General features: G+C 35.7%; 1 long non-coding RNA gene across 1 annotated transcript; it reads right to left on the bottom strand.

Annotated features, from left to right (window-relative positions):
- Positions 1-10,787: 10,787 nt before the first annotated feature.
- Positions 10,788-13,948, bottom strand: LOC122294964. Its single transcript, XR_006237817.1, has 3 exons — positions 13,846-13,948; positions 11,553-11,634; positions 10,788-11,019 (listed from the first exon to the last, which is right to left on the bottom strand). It is a non-coding gene; the product is annotated as an uncharacterized LOC122294964 (long non-coding RNA).
- Positions 13,949-14,724: the final 776 nt, after the last annotated feature.

Here is a 14,724-nt window from a genome sequence, read left to right as displayed (position 1 = left end):
AATCCATCAAATTAAAATAAAAAGTCAAAATAAAATTTAAAATAATATTATTTTATTACATAATTGTAAACATAGTACTTCTTTCGTGAGTGCTGCTACACGGTGTAGTTGGAGACATTACCTCGAGAAGGCCATTTGGGCCTCTTTTTTTTTCTTTTTTTTGTCATCTATTTTTTTATTTTCTAAAATATATTTTTTAAAAAAAAATCACAATCTCTCTAAAAAATATTTTGTTAATCATTAAGTTAAAAAAAATAATCAAAAAAATATCTCGAAACCATTGTAATTGTAAGCTGCTCGCCAACTTTGGCAAGCTACTGTACCGAGTCCATGCATTAGTTTATAATTTTTTTTTCACCCACAACCTCCCCTTTTCCTCGGATTCGCGCTTTTTGTGTTATCGTTTCCTCGTAGTTGTTTACTGATAACTCGTTTCCTTTTTTTTTTTCTCTACGTCGGAGCTACGTCGCATGGAATTGTTTTCATTTTTAGTAATTGGAGAACCTCAAAACAGAGTAGAATGTTGTGCTCTCGCCCGTTGCACAACCGTACGCCGTCGCCTACGCCGCTGCACCTCCACATCGCCTCAGAAGATGCCGCCGAGTACTTGACCAATGAGCTCTGTTTTTAGGAAAGAAAAACAGGGCTGCCAACCAGAGCCTTGCTTATGTCGCTGCACCTCCACATCGCCTCAGAAGATGCCGCCAAGTACTGCACGTCAGCCGCACTCACGGCCGCGTCTCACAGTGAGGTTCTTCCCCTCAACGCCGTGCGATCTGTTTTCCAAATTCATCTCCGTTCTCTCTCTGATGATAACTCTATCTCTCTCTCAGTCACGGGGCCATGCAGATCGACGGCGTTTTCTTCTGGCGCAGCTGACCTCCGTCGAGCCACTTGTGGGCCGCCTAGCTCCGTCGCATGCCTCTGTCTCTGTTTTCATTTTCATTTTCATTTTCGCATGCCTCCGTCGCCCAGTTCCTTCGTTTTCGCATACAGTTTTGTGTTGTATTTAAAATTATTATTTAAATATATAAATATTATATTATTATTTTTACTTCAAAATAACTAGTTCAATGTGATAGACTTAGCTAAAAGTTTTGATTATTGCTAAAATTTGCAATTCTAGCCAAAATTTAGACTTTGGCAATGGTGAGACCGATGCGGATGCTCTTAGATCCACTTTCTTGGTGCCATATATATGATAATAAGGTATGTGCTCACATACTCAATAAAAAGTGTACAATTAATTCTCAGTAGAAAGGATAGTTGAAAATCATTGTAAATAATAGTGCTATGAAAAAATTAACAATATCATAACTACTATATCCATAAGTCACAAGTCTCATGCAAATCATAAGTAAAATAAAATTATATAACCATCTAGATCATCAAGAAATTGAAACATAACGACATGACAAGTGGGGAAAGATCTTGATCCTCAATCTTATGACTGCGTTGGAATCTCTATGTCCATAACTACCATCAAAATCTTAACCTGTATCAAAATCTTTGATTACGAAGAGTGTGATGGCAGTGAAACTGCCATGATGAACTTTTAAAAAGTCTCAGTAAGTGAAATTAACAAAACTCAAAGATGCAAGTACAATGGAAATGAAGATATGCAAGTTATAGATGCAAAGAAAGTTAAATCATTCATAGGAAGTTATAGGTCTCCCTGAAATATGACATAAAGATTTACCGAGCAACTCCACTATAGTAGTGGGACTACCATAATGAAATTAAAAAAAATCTCAATAAGTGAAACCAACAAAACTAAAAAATGAAAGTCTAATGGAAATGAAGATATGCAATTTATAGATGTAATGAAAGTTAAATCATACATAGCAAGTTATAGGTTTCCAAGCAACATACTAAACAACCACATGAAGATTTATCAAGCAACAATGCTCAAAACACACAAAACACCAACAACTCGCTCAAGCGCCCGAAGCATTTTGAGCAACTTGAACACATATTAAAAATTTAGTTTTAAAACGTCCATTTTATGATTGTGTGCACCATGGTCTTTGCTAAAAAGGTTATTCACACACCCTTGCTAATTTTCCCATACCAAGGGTAACGATCGTACGTGTGACTATGTTCCAAGCAACACCTAGCTTTACGCCTTGTCCTTGACCATAGCATCCTCTAGCCTTCACTATTATAGGCCATGGCTTCAGCCCGAGAGTGTTAGCTTTTAGTTTGAGCCTATTGTCTCCAAGCGACAACTCAAGAGATGTGACATATAATCAAGTCAACTTTTCGACAGCATCTATGTTAGAGAATGGCAAAAAATGGACACTTTTGGTCAATTGATCTATGATCAACCAAGTTGAATTGTTTCCACTTTGAGTTATTGGCAAGTCAAGTACGAAGTCCATGGCTATATCATCCTATTTCCATTTAGTGATCGGTAGAGGCTACAAGTTCCCAATAGGTCTCTGATGCTCAGTTATTACTTATTAGCAGGTAGGGCACCTTTCAATAAACATTGTGATATCTCTTTTTATTCCTTCCCACCAAAATCCTTACTTCATATTTTGGGACATTTTCATACTTCCTAGATGTATCAAGTTTGTTGCAACATGGGCCTCTACAAGTATCTTCTCATTGACCCTGGGATTTGCGAGAATCACTCTTCAATTCTTGTATAGTAGGGTACCATCCTACTGGAATTGTAATGCATAGGCCCTCTTGACTTCCTTACCCTTTGTTGAATATTCAATAGTTTTGGGTTCCTTCTTTGCCAAGTCTTCAACTCGTCGAAGTCTACAACTCTAGCTTTTTGCATAGAAGCAATGGCTTCCTCTTTTCGAGAACTCTCCACCAACAGTCTCCTGGCCTCATCCCACACAAGAGAGAATCCATCTATGATGATTCTGTTAGATCCTCCACTTGAGACTTCCAACTCAGTTCATCAGCTATTAGGTTAGTCTTCCCTAGGCAGTACTTGATTTAGCACTTGCTAATTTCTACTATTGCTACCAAGAGTCTGACATGTTTAGCTCTCTCCCTTTCTAAATCTGCATATTCCCTCCAACAGTGACATCTTTACTTACTCCAACTCACTTCCTTCAAAATTCAAGTCTATTTCTCATAGAGTGACAGTATTCTTTGGTCTATTGCTCTCATAATCCGTATGGTCCTAACCTGATCAATTACTTCTGGAGTGGATTTGGATCCAATCAATTCACTTACTCTGGCTTTATCCTAGTACCCGAACTACTACATTTTCATATGTTTAGTGCCTGAAAATACTCCCTTTGAAAGGTCACTTAGAACTAATATTATACTTTAACTCACCAAAGGGTACCTATTTCTCTTAGTGTACTTTCCAAGACCTATTGCGTTAACCCGTCCACATGATTTAGGGCCATACATGCTCACAGATCGACATTCCAACATTACAATGAACTTAGGACCTTACTTGAACGTTTCTCTAAAACCACCATTCACCAATGGGGCCTGGGTAAGCTAATATGGGACTAATGGCTAGGCTCCCATCAATTCTTAGTGTGATGACAAACCCGAAAAGCTGAATGCTAAAAGAATTACCTCTAGCCTCATATCATCCAATTCCAAATAATATAATAAGTATTATGCACAAGTACCACCTTGCTACTTTCAGAGTTATAACTACCTTTTGCCACATTAAGCCCGTCCAAGCTACATATTTGAAAGAATGAAATGGTTACAATGTCTAGGAGACTCCCGAGTCGATCAAAGTGCATGTTCAATACCAACACAATTTGACTCCCTCTGAGTCAGCTATAGACTCTTTCTTCAATGCATCGCTCATAGTATCCATGAAAATAATACTTTATTTATGGAAATACATAATTGTGACACTACAACAAATAAGGGTATTTGTGGCAAAACTTAGTCACTGCAAAAAGTCTATTTTTCGTTGCAAATCAGAAATAATTTGTCCTGAATTTGCCGGTAATTTTGAGCCAAGATAGACTTTTCTCAGCTAATGAGGAGAGTGCTAGAAATCTTTCATTATTTGGAGCGACATTTAGTCGCCGCAAAACTCTATTATTTCGCCGCAAATGTATCTATCATACACAAATTTTTATTTTTATTTTTATTTTTATTTTTATTTTTATTCTCCTCTCAATTATATTAATTTTTATCCACTCAAATCAAATGAACTTCTTTTCCTTATTCTATGCAAATAAAATATTTCTTTTTCTCACAAATACTCTATAATTAATTGAAATGTTATAAATTTCATTTCAAGTAAGTAAAATTATTTTGGGCCAACAATAAATTTCTCAACAAAATAAAGTTCTAAAATTACTCATCTAAAATCTTTATGCACTTCATTTTTTTAAGTCTATAAACCATTAGCACTATTGTTAAGATTTATTGATGTCATTAAGAAAAGCAAATGGCTTAAAAGAACCCACAAAACTACAAATTTATTTAACGATAAGCACTATTGTTAGACTACAAATCTACTATCCCTGAGTCTGCCTCTCTGACTCATATCTCTCTATAAACTTGTTGTAGTTGGCTTGTAGTAACATGACATTCTCTCGTAAGTCATCAAGTTGTCCCTTATAATCTGCAGCCTCTTTCTCATGTCTTTCTGCACGTTCAGTTAATTCTGCTATTTGGACATCAATTGCTTGACTAGATGATTCGGGAATAACCATCTCACCAAGCCCCCTTACATATCCTGACTTTTGATCCAAAACTTCCTCGAAAATTGTCATTGCAACCTCCTCAGTCCGCTTCTCAGGCTCCAACTTTGACATATTTACAATCATCTTATCCTATCAACCATTAGAAAATCACACATGTTAGTGCTCATAATATGTACTTATAGAATGAAAAATTATTTGACAATTTTTTCTAAAAATCATTGGATTTTATTTAATACATACTCACATATTGCTTTTCCATCATGGGAGTTACAAATTTGTCCTTCTTTTTTGACCACCTCACTTCTTTAAAGAAATCAACCGTAGTTTTATCATTCCCAGACTTCAAATACAAGCAAATTACATTTAACTTAGACTGAATATATATTGGAAATCTTAAGGTATATTTCAACCAAAATGGAGACTTAATTACCCTCATCTCCATTAGCCATACAAATGACCTTCGTCCAGCTGTATGATTGTTTTGTTGCTTCTCCCTATTAAATTTATTTCGTTCAGACATTGGCTGTACTCACACGAGACATGATATAAATGAGAAAAATAGAAGTGTCAAGAGGATTATATGACTATTTTAATTAAAAAAATGCCACATAATGTTAATTAAGTATTAACCGGTAAATTACCTTGAAGTTCTCGCTTGAATATTGAGCGCATAACTTCACCCAAGTGGCTGGTGTCACCTATGATGGCACACTCGCAAGTGCTGCTTCATTACTATCATATAGCTTATAGGTTCTATGTAAATCATAGCGAATATGATTAAACGGCTTACGTAGTGTCTTCTTAACCGCATCACGATGATTCTTCTTGGTCCAATCAAGGATGAAGTCATTTTAGAGACAAACAATCAAATTAATTTGATACTCTATTTGAATATGTATGAAATTCAATACTTTTACCTGAACTCTTGAAATCAATTCTTCCTTTTCATTAACTGGTACGTCGTGCCAGCTTGCATGACACAAGTCCATATAATGCTTAACCAACCATGTAATTATTGCAGTAAAAATGAGTGCATGTTCACAACAAGGTACAGTCTCACCATCCTTTATCCTCAAGCGTATCTTTCCATGTTTTCACACCTTCTCAAATTCTGTGTATTTTGCTTCTCCTCGCCCACGCTTCTGACAAGGTGGTACTAAGTTCAAAAATCAAAATAACCAACATGTTAAGCATTTAATGTAAAACAATAAGTAATACTAATACCAATAAAAATTAGATTAATACCAGACGGGTTTGTGCTTAGTGGCACATCGACTGCTGGCATATCATTCGGGACGACATTGGGTTGCTCAGTTGAGTCATCTGAGCTTGAGAATGCATCATCTCTAAGAGCAGCAATAGGTACTCTATTTTGAACTTCATTTCTTTGAGATCTTCCTCCATTATAGTTCACGCCACATGCTCGGCCTCTACCTCTACCTCTGCCTCTTTCAATTGTTGACATATTCCTGCAATGACACAGTTAGTATACCAATAAACTTTGCTAAATTTTTCAAAAAATAACAAACTTAATAATTTCAAGCAACTTACACAAAATGATACTAAACTAAAAATAATACTTATATTCAAGAGAAATAAGTGGCTAGTTCATCTCATCCTCCGTCGAGAGACTATCTTCTTCGATGCTACCCTCCAATTCGGTACTATCATTAGAACTGTCTTCACTAGTATCGTTCTTGATAAAACCTTGCTCAAATTGATCCCAATTTGACCTTTGCATTACTGATGTGTCAACATCAACCTGCTCTGGCTCTACATTAGGCATGTGCATATCTGTTTGCAGTGGAATGTCATCAGCATGGACACTCACGTAAGCATCGCTAGAATTATCTTCTTGGTATGCATCATCACTAGAATCAGATGAGTCATCTTCAATAAGGGGTTTTCATGGAAGGTCATAAACATTTCTATGTATGACCTTTTGCACTACATACCAATCACCACGGATGTTGCGATTTTTTAGGTAAAACACTTGTGAAGCTTGGCAAGCCAAAACAAAAGGGTCGTCCTTATAAGCTGTACGAGACATATTCACACTAGTAAGATGTTGTTCCACACGTATACCTTGTTTGGAATCAGAGATGTCAAACCATTCACATTTGAATAAGTAAACACGACGCCAACCCATGTAGCAGACTTCCAAAATGTTTGTTAGTCTACCAAAGAACTCGAGCTTCTTAGATCCTAGTTGTTCACTAATGACCATGACACCTGAGTTTTGGGTGCGACGATGTTTTTCATAATTTTTGGTATGAAATCTTATACCATTGCTTATAAAACCAGAATAGGACGCACCCCAAGGGTCAGGACCACATGCTAGGGCATATAAATCTTCTAAAACTTCTCCAGGATTATTAGCACGCATACTTTGAATCTATCACAAGTTCAAACAAGGAACTGCATAAAGTAAACACAATACAAGTTTTGGCGTAAAACAAACATACTAAGAATGAGTTTGCATACATGTGACTTGAACCGGCCTGGGAATTTTGCAGCATGCATACTATCGGCATTATCGGGATACTCTTCACTTACCTACAAGTAATGCTCACTAGACAAAAGGCCAACACCAGTTAATCAATACCAGTAAATCAATATCTTTAGAAACTAAGTTGATAAATAGTTTGGTTACTTACTTAAGGTATTTCCCAATCTCTATGCAATTATTAAGAACATACCATCTGGCTTTTATGAAAATGTCATCATCTAATCGATGACATGATGCAAAACCCATGGGGTGCACCTTTTGTGAAAAAACAGATAGTCCATCTCGTACACCCTCTTCTCCTTCATCAACGTTACGTTCAGGAGGATTGAATCTGGTCTCAACATCATTGAGATACATGGAACAAAAATTCAAGCATTCTACATGAATATAGGCCTTAGCTACTGAATCTTCTGGGTAGGCCTTATTCTTAAAATATCTCTTGAATTTTTCAAAATACCCCTCGAAAGGGTACATCCACCTATATTGAACTGGCCCTGCAAGTAGCGCCTAACGCGGCAAATGGTAGGCTAAGTGCACCATTATATCGAAGAAGGTAGGCGGAAAAATCATCTCTAGTTTGCATAGAATGATAGCGATATCAGCTTGAAGCTTCTCTAAGACATCAATCTTACATGTTCTAGCACACAATTCTTTGAAAAAAGTGCTCAACTCAGTTAGTGCCAATCGTACATCTTGGTATAAGTATCCAAAAATTGCAGTAGGAAGTAATCTTTGCATAAAAATGTGACAATCATGACTTTTCATTCTCGAGATTTTGCAATCAGGTACACTAATACATCTGGTGATGTTCAAAGCGAAACCATATGGGAATTTCACATCATGCAACCAACTACAGAAACCAATCCACTCAGCTCCATACAGTGTATAACATGCATACGGCATGCTAATGCGTTGTCCATCCTGAATAAGGTGTAACTCCTTCCTTATGTTGAGATTGAAAAGATCACGACGTGCATTAGGATGATCTTTAGTGTTGCCAAAGATATTTATCAAAGTTCCTATGATGTTGTCACAAATGTTTTTCTCAATGTGCATTACATCTAGATTATGTCTAATTTTTATGGTCGACCAATATGGTAATTGAAAGAAGATACTTTTTTTGGTCCAATTGAACTCCTCTATAGTGCGCTTTTTTTTTTTTTTTACCAAAATTTGCATTAGGAATATTTTGGAGTTGAATGAGTATATCTTCTCCAGCATACACAGTAGGTGGGTCACGATGCTCTGTATTATCATTAAAAATAGTCTTTTTCTTTCTACATATATGGCTTGATGGCAAGAATCGACGATGACCCATATAACAATGTTTTCGGCTATATGTCAACCACATGGAATCTGTTTGTTCCTTGCACGATAGACATGTCATCTTCCCCTTAGTGCTCCACCCGGAAAGGTTTCCATAAGCAGGAAAGTTGTTGATTGTCCATAATAATGCTGCATGCAATCGGAAAGTCTCACTAGCCTTTGCATCATATGTGCCAACACCATTATCCCATAGATCAATAAATTCATCTATCAAAGGCTAAAGATAAGCATCAATTTCATTTCCTAATGATTTTGGTCCAGGAATCAAGAGTGAAGTGATAAAAAATAGATCTTTCATGCATAACCACGGGGGCAAGTTGTAAAGGACAAGAACCACGGGCCATATGCTGTAAGGCTTAGCTAAATTATTAAATGGGTTGAAACCGTTGCTAGCAAAACCAAGTCTGACATTTCTTGGATCTTTTGCAAACCAAGCATGCTCTTGATCAAACGTTGTCCACACCTCAGAGTGAATAGGATGGCTTAGAATCCCCTGTTGAATGACTTGCTGATCCCTGTGCCACCGCATATCAGCTGCTGTTTTCTGTGACATAAATAATCTCTGCAACCTTGATTTTAATGGGAAATGTCGTAGAACGTTTTGACGAATTCGTCTATTCTTACTTTCACTATATTTCCACCTAGAGAGTTTACATTTAGAACATTCATCTTTATCGACGTTTTCCCTCCAATAAAGTATGCAGTCATTCGGACAAACATGTATCTTGTTGTAAGCAAAGCGCAAACCTTTTTCCAAATTACGTGACTCTTGATATGAGTTTGGCAAAAGAGCAAGTGTAAAAGCATATCAAAAGATTTTACACTCCAACCACCAAGTGTTTTAATGTGCAGCAACCTAACAGTGAATGATAGTTTAGAACACTTTGTACAACCTTCATAAAGAGGACGCTGAGAATCAGCCAACAATTGATTGAAAGTGCGAGATGAATTAATATCGGATACATGGGCAACGGATATTGAAAGTGGAAAGACTCAGTTATGGGAACATCAAGAAAGTCCCCAGCTTGAATATCTCATAACATGATAACATCAACATCATCAATGAAGTCATCCTCTTGTTCGGGATCATATAGATCATCATCATCATCACTTATGATTAGATCTTCTTCCGCACCATGAAAAATCCACACCGTATAATTCTTGTCAATACCTTTAATGAATAAGTGTCTCTCTACCTGACTTATTGGTTGAAAGTGATTATTTGAACATCGGACACATGGGCAACGGATTGCCTCACTTGTAGCATGAGAGCAGGTGAAGGTAAGAAACTCCTTAACTCCTTTAGCATATTCCCTAGATCCAAATCTATCAGTGATTTGCATCCAACTCTTGTCATCAGGTTCAACCCTTAGAATTAATCAAGATAATTCTAATATCTTTTAAAACATGGTTGTATATATAAACATGGTTGTAATATGTTTGCTACAACAGAAACTAGTTCATAGTTCAATATTCATGTTTATAATATGAAAAATGAATAAAGTAGTCACCTTATAACCTATAATGATATACTCCAAGATGCTTGCAATAAATTGGAACTTAGTTGTGGAATTATTAGTTAGAAGTAATTAGGTATGTTAATAACGTTTCATACTATAACATTAATAACACTCACTCTATGAAGATTTGTATGAATACGATTTTTGCTATGTTATTTTCTTTGATTCCTTTTCTGAAAAGTAGTAGTAATGATGGATGACATGATCGACACAGCTGGTGGGTCATTATGCTCTCACTTGTCTCTATTGGTTAGAAAATAGTCTAATGTAAATTTAAGCAAACAATTAGATGTAGCAGTCTTTAATGTTTTTCTCACTTGTATTGCAAATGGAAGCCGAAAATGATTTTGTTTCCATTTTTAAATAAAGGGTTAAAAAAGAAACATGATTTATGATGAAGGTCATTTAAGGTATATTATGATGCTTTTTATTTTATTTTTAGCATGGCTTTTGTAAATTATTGGGGGGCTTTTGTACGGCTTGCAGTATCAAGTAATTTTTGTGGCTATAAGGCTTTTGGGTATGATCAACTTGAATTGTGCTTAAGACAACACATGGTTGGCATTTGAATATCTTGCAATTCATAGCCAAATTAGTATGTTCACTGTCACTAGGGCACTATTAATTTTTATCTTTTTAACTGATTAGTGGACTGTAATAGAGTTAATGCTATTATTATAAGTTTGTACTGATCTCTTGTACATGCTTTCATGAGTATGAGTTTCCTTGCCATTTTTTATTAATCTTTTTTATAAAAAAGAAACATGGTTGGTCATTATTACAACATAATAACATACCTTTCCACAAAGCACATACAAAATACAAGAGTTTGATAGTAGCACTCCATAGACATCATAACAAATTAACCCAAATAACAAGAAGGCAAAAAAGTTGACAACAAAACTAAATTAGTAACACACCATTTGGAGAATAGATACTAAGATGGATAAGAACAGAAGAAATCTACTTCGTCTTCCCAACTATTCTATCAGTCTCATCATACGAGCCAAGGCTGTACAAAAACATAGAAATCTAAAATATCAGTTACAATATAACTTTTATCTTAGATGTTATGTGAATAAAAAATGTCACCAGAGAAATAAAATAAATTATGACAAGCATCATAGGTAATAAAAAGTCAAAAGAGAGAGAGTAAGAAAGGCCCTACCTATGCTCTTGTGCTATGAAACACAATAGCCTATTTAAATTCACATGACAGAGAGTGGCAGGGTACCCCACAAAAAGAATTCCAGTACTTGCACACAGAATACAAATGTGCTATGAACCCACATGCATGTGACCCAAAAACACAGGATAGAGAGAAGTATTAATGATAGCATAGGCATGATATAGCAAATATTCAACTAAAAAACAGAGTGGCTATGCATAAGCTAGAGTAATTCAGGCTTTCATAATTCTTGCAACTATATCAACTAAAAAATGAAAACCAAGAGTTCCTCAACCAACCAAAAGTATAATGCATGTAATTCTGCTCATTTATCACTATGAGTATCTACAACCAGTTACCAAAAGGAGGATAATTACTTCTCTTTGGATGGCTGGATGAAGTATATGTCATCTATAGAGGGTAATGGCTGCCTCCACGGCCTGTATATGTCTTCAACCACTACAGAGAGGAATGCAAAATATTATTACTGTCTGACTTACTCAAGGCCCAGTATGATAAACAACTTAATTTCCATGTTGTCATTTCTAATGTACTATTGGCGTTCTACTTATATAAAAAAAAAAATGAACTATTGGCATTTCCAATTGAAGTGGAAATGGGTCTCCTTAATTTACTGCATTAGTATTCTGATCATTAACCTAAATGGAAGGCCAGGCTTCTAAGTGCAAACAACCGACGATGTGAGATTTAGGAAATAAATCTGCAACTGTCTTGTCCAATTTCCTAGAAAAACAAAGGCCAACACCCCATAATTAAAAGTTAGGAAAAAAGGAAAAAAATTGATTAGATACTCTCTCTCTCTCTCTCTGCAAGTTGTAAACTTTGACTAATTTTTAGCTTTTAGCAAGGTGAGCATACATAATATAAGATTCTCCTGGAGATTTGCCAATTGGCACCAAGTTGCTCAGCCCGTCCCAATTTCTATCTTTGCCCTCGCAACCAAATTCTGGATGCATACGATATTGATAAAAGTAAATACTAGGTACAATATTAATGAGTAAATTTTGCGCATTTATTTTTAAAAATTATAAGGTTCATTATGGAAAAAAAAAATTACTTTTTACATGTAGGTTTTAAATTTATTGATTTGTCTAAAAGGAGTGCATGAAATTTAAGTACCTTAACACTGCAAAGATTATTTTTCAATTATTTCATAAGCGTTCGCATTCAAAATAATGAGAAAGCTATTCCACTTTCCAGCATGATAATGTGTAAATCCTTCACCCTGATTTTCAAATTTGTATTGATGAAGTAAATAAGCATGATTCCACAAAGAAAACATCATTCATATTATGATGGTGACAATTGTAAACCCAAAATAATGTTTTAATCAGAAAGGACCACTGGACAAACTTATTTAAATATTAAAAATACTCAGTACATCTAAGACATGTTTTTAGGTCCACTAAATCAGTAGATTGCTAGAGAGACTACAAATCAATTTATTCTAGCATCTCAAAATTAGTATTTGGCAAAAGATCCAATAAGCCAATTTTTTCTTCATTGTAGATTACATGCTAAGGTCTTTGTTCTTTAGCCTGATGTTATTAGCTAGTTACCCCCAAGACATCTCCTACTCACAGATTTATATTTTAGCACTAAGTGTGCTATGAATAATTGATGTTCTCTCTCCGTTCTCTTCCAGGGTTTCATCAAGGACAGTTCAGAGAAAGCAGGCATATAATGATATAGGACAATAATTCAAGATGCTTTCATCCAAGCCGTTAATACTTGGTATTTAGTTGAGAAAGAAGTCAGTTTACTTACTAGCATTTTTATTTCCTTTGCCACATACTAGCATTTGAAACTATATGCATGTGTGTACTAGAACTCATAAATCAAATGGACTGATTTGATTTTAGTGAGACTCTATTTGTGTGTGTTGTAAAGCAAAGCAGCCAAAAAATATGACCACAATTTCATAAAAGAACAAAAAATAACAGTTATTTTAAATCCATTCTCAACAATTTACATTTACAGTTGGTTTGAGCTCACAAGCCTTTAAAGTTGGTATTACAGACAACTACTTGGGTATACAAACAAGAGGCAAGTTCTAGAAAGCAGAAAAGGTCAACACCAAACCAATTAGTGCCATATAAATGGTTAAAAGGACACAAAAATGTTCTCTCATGAATTAATGCCGAAACCAAAGTTCCCTTCGTTCACAAAAGCCCACTGATGTACTACATTAACTTTATCTAAACATGATATTATATGTCACCCAAATAGGACATCTACAAGCATTTTGGATGAAGTAATTTCAGGTTTCAACCATTAATTACTTAGATTCGAGGAAGATAGAAATAGAGTTTATTGAGTGCAGGTTTAAGAAACGGAATTTATTGGAGAATACATATTTAAGAAAAAATAAAAAAATCGAAGGAAAATCGGACTACTCAAAAACAAAGAAAAAGAATAAACATCTAAGAAAAAGACTACACAAATCTAACACCAGATAAATACAAACAGAAATTTGTAAGCTCACACTATATAAGAAGTAACCTTGGCGACACCAAAGAGAGAATAACCATTTATGTCGGAATGCCTTGAATCTGAGCAAGAGTTAGAGAGAGAGAGAGAGAGAGAGAGAGAGAGAGAGAGAGAGAGAGAGAGAGAGAGAGAGAGAGAGAGAGAGTTAGATAAACTTACCGGCGTTAACGAGAAGACGACGGAAAGAAGACGTCGCCGGTGGAACCTATTGGAAATCCCCATCAGAATGTGAAATCCCGAGAGAGAGACAGAGAGATAGAAGGGGGGAAAGTAGGGAAAGTGACGGAGAAGCAGGTGAGGGATGGGATTTAAAAGACTTATTACAGCGACTTCTAGTCGTTGTAATAAGTCAAGTTTAATGGAGGTGGATATTGTGCCAAACTTAAGTCGCTGTAATAAGTTATTAAAGCTAACGTATTTGGCAAGACTATTTCCGGCGACTAAAACTTGCAGGATAAAGTCTTAAATTCCACTTTTCTTTTCAGCTGGCCACAAAGATCCCGAGTGAAATAAAAATGTATGTTATTTCCAGTTATATTAGTGTTGCTAGTAATAAAAAGAGCCCAATCTGCTTTTTTTTTTTTTTTTGTAGTGTGATAACTCTAGCCTTTTGAGTCTCTGGGTCTCTTCATCCACTGAAAGGAAAATTTGTGTATGTATAGACAGCTCCTAGCCAACCCTTTCTTTAACTGTGTTAGATTCACTTCCTTGGATTTCCCAAAGGCATTATTTGACGATAGCCCGGGCTGCATTGAAAGCACATGTTTGTTCCCATCTGGCACTTTTCCTTATGAGACTTGTTGCATAGATTGTACACTGATGTCCAACCGCCTTTACAACCTCCCTAGGCCACTAGTGGGTGTATTCTTAGACCAACATAATCTCGTAGGTTAAGTCAGACCTGTTACCTTCCTCAATTTGTGACTTCTATTTCTATCCCGTGATCAAGATGCATGGCTAGACCCCGTTGTCCTCATTCGACGATGGATACTATCATGCTTTCCTATTGTAACATGTGGATTTCATTCAAATTTTGAT

The sequence above is a fragment of the Carya illinoinensis genome, chromosome 14 (genome assembly GCF_018687715.1).
Source record: "Carya illinoinensis cultivar Pawnee chromosome 14, C.illinoinensisPawnee_v1, whole genome shotgun sequence".
NCBI classification, from domain to species: domain Eukaryota; kingdom Viridiplantae; phylum Streptophyta; class Magnoliopsida; order Fagales; family Juglandaceae; genus Carya; species Carya illinoinensis.
This window is presented reverse-complemented; position numbering and strand designations above follow the sequence as displayed.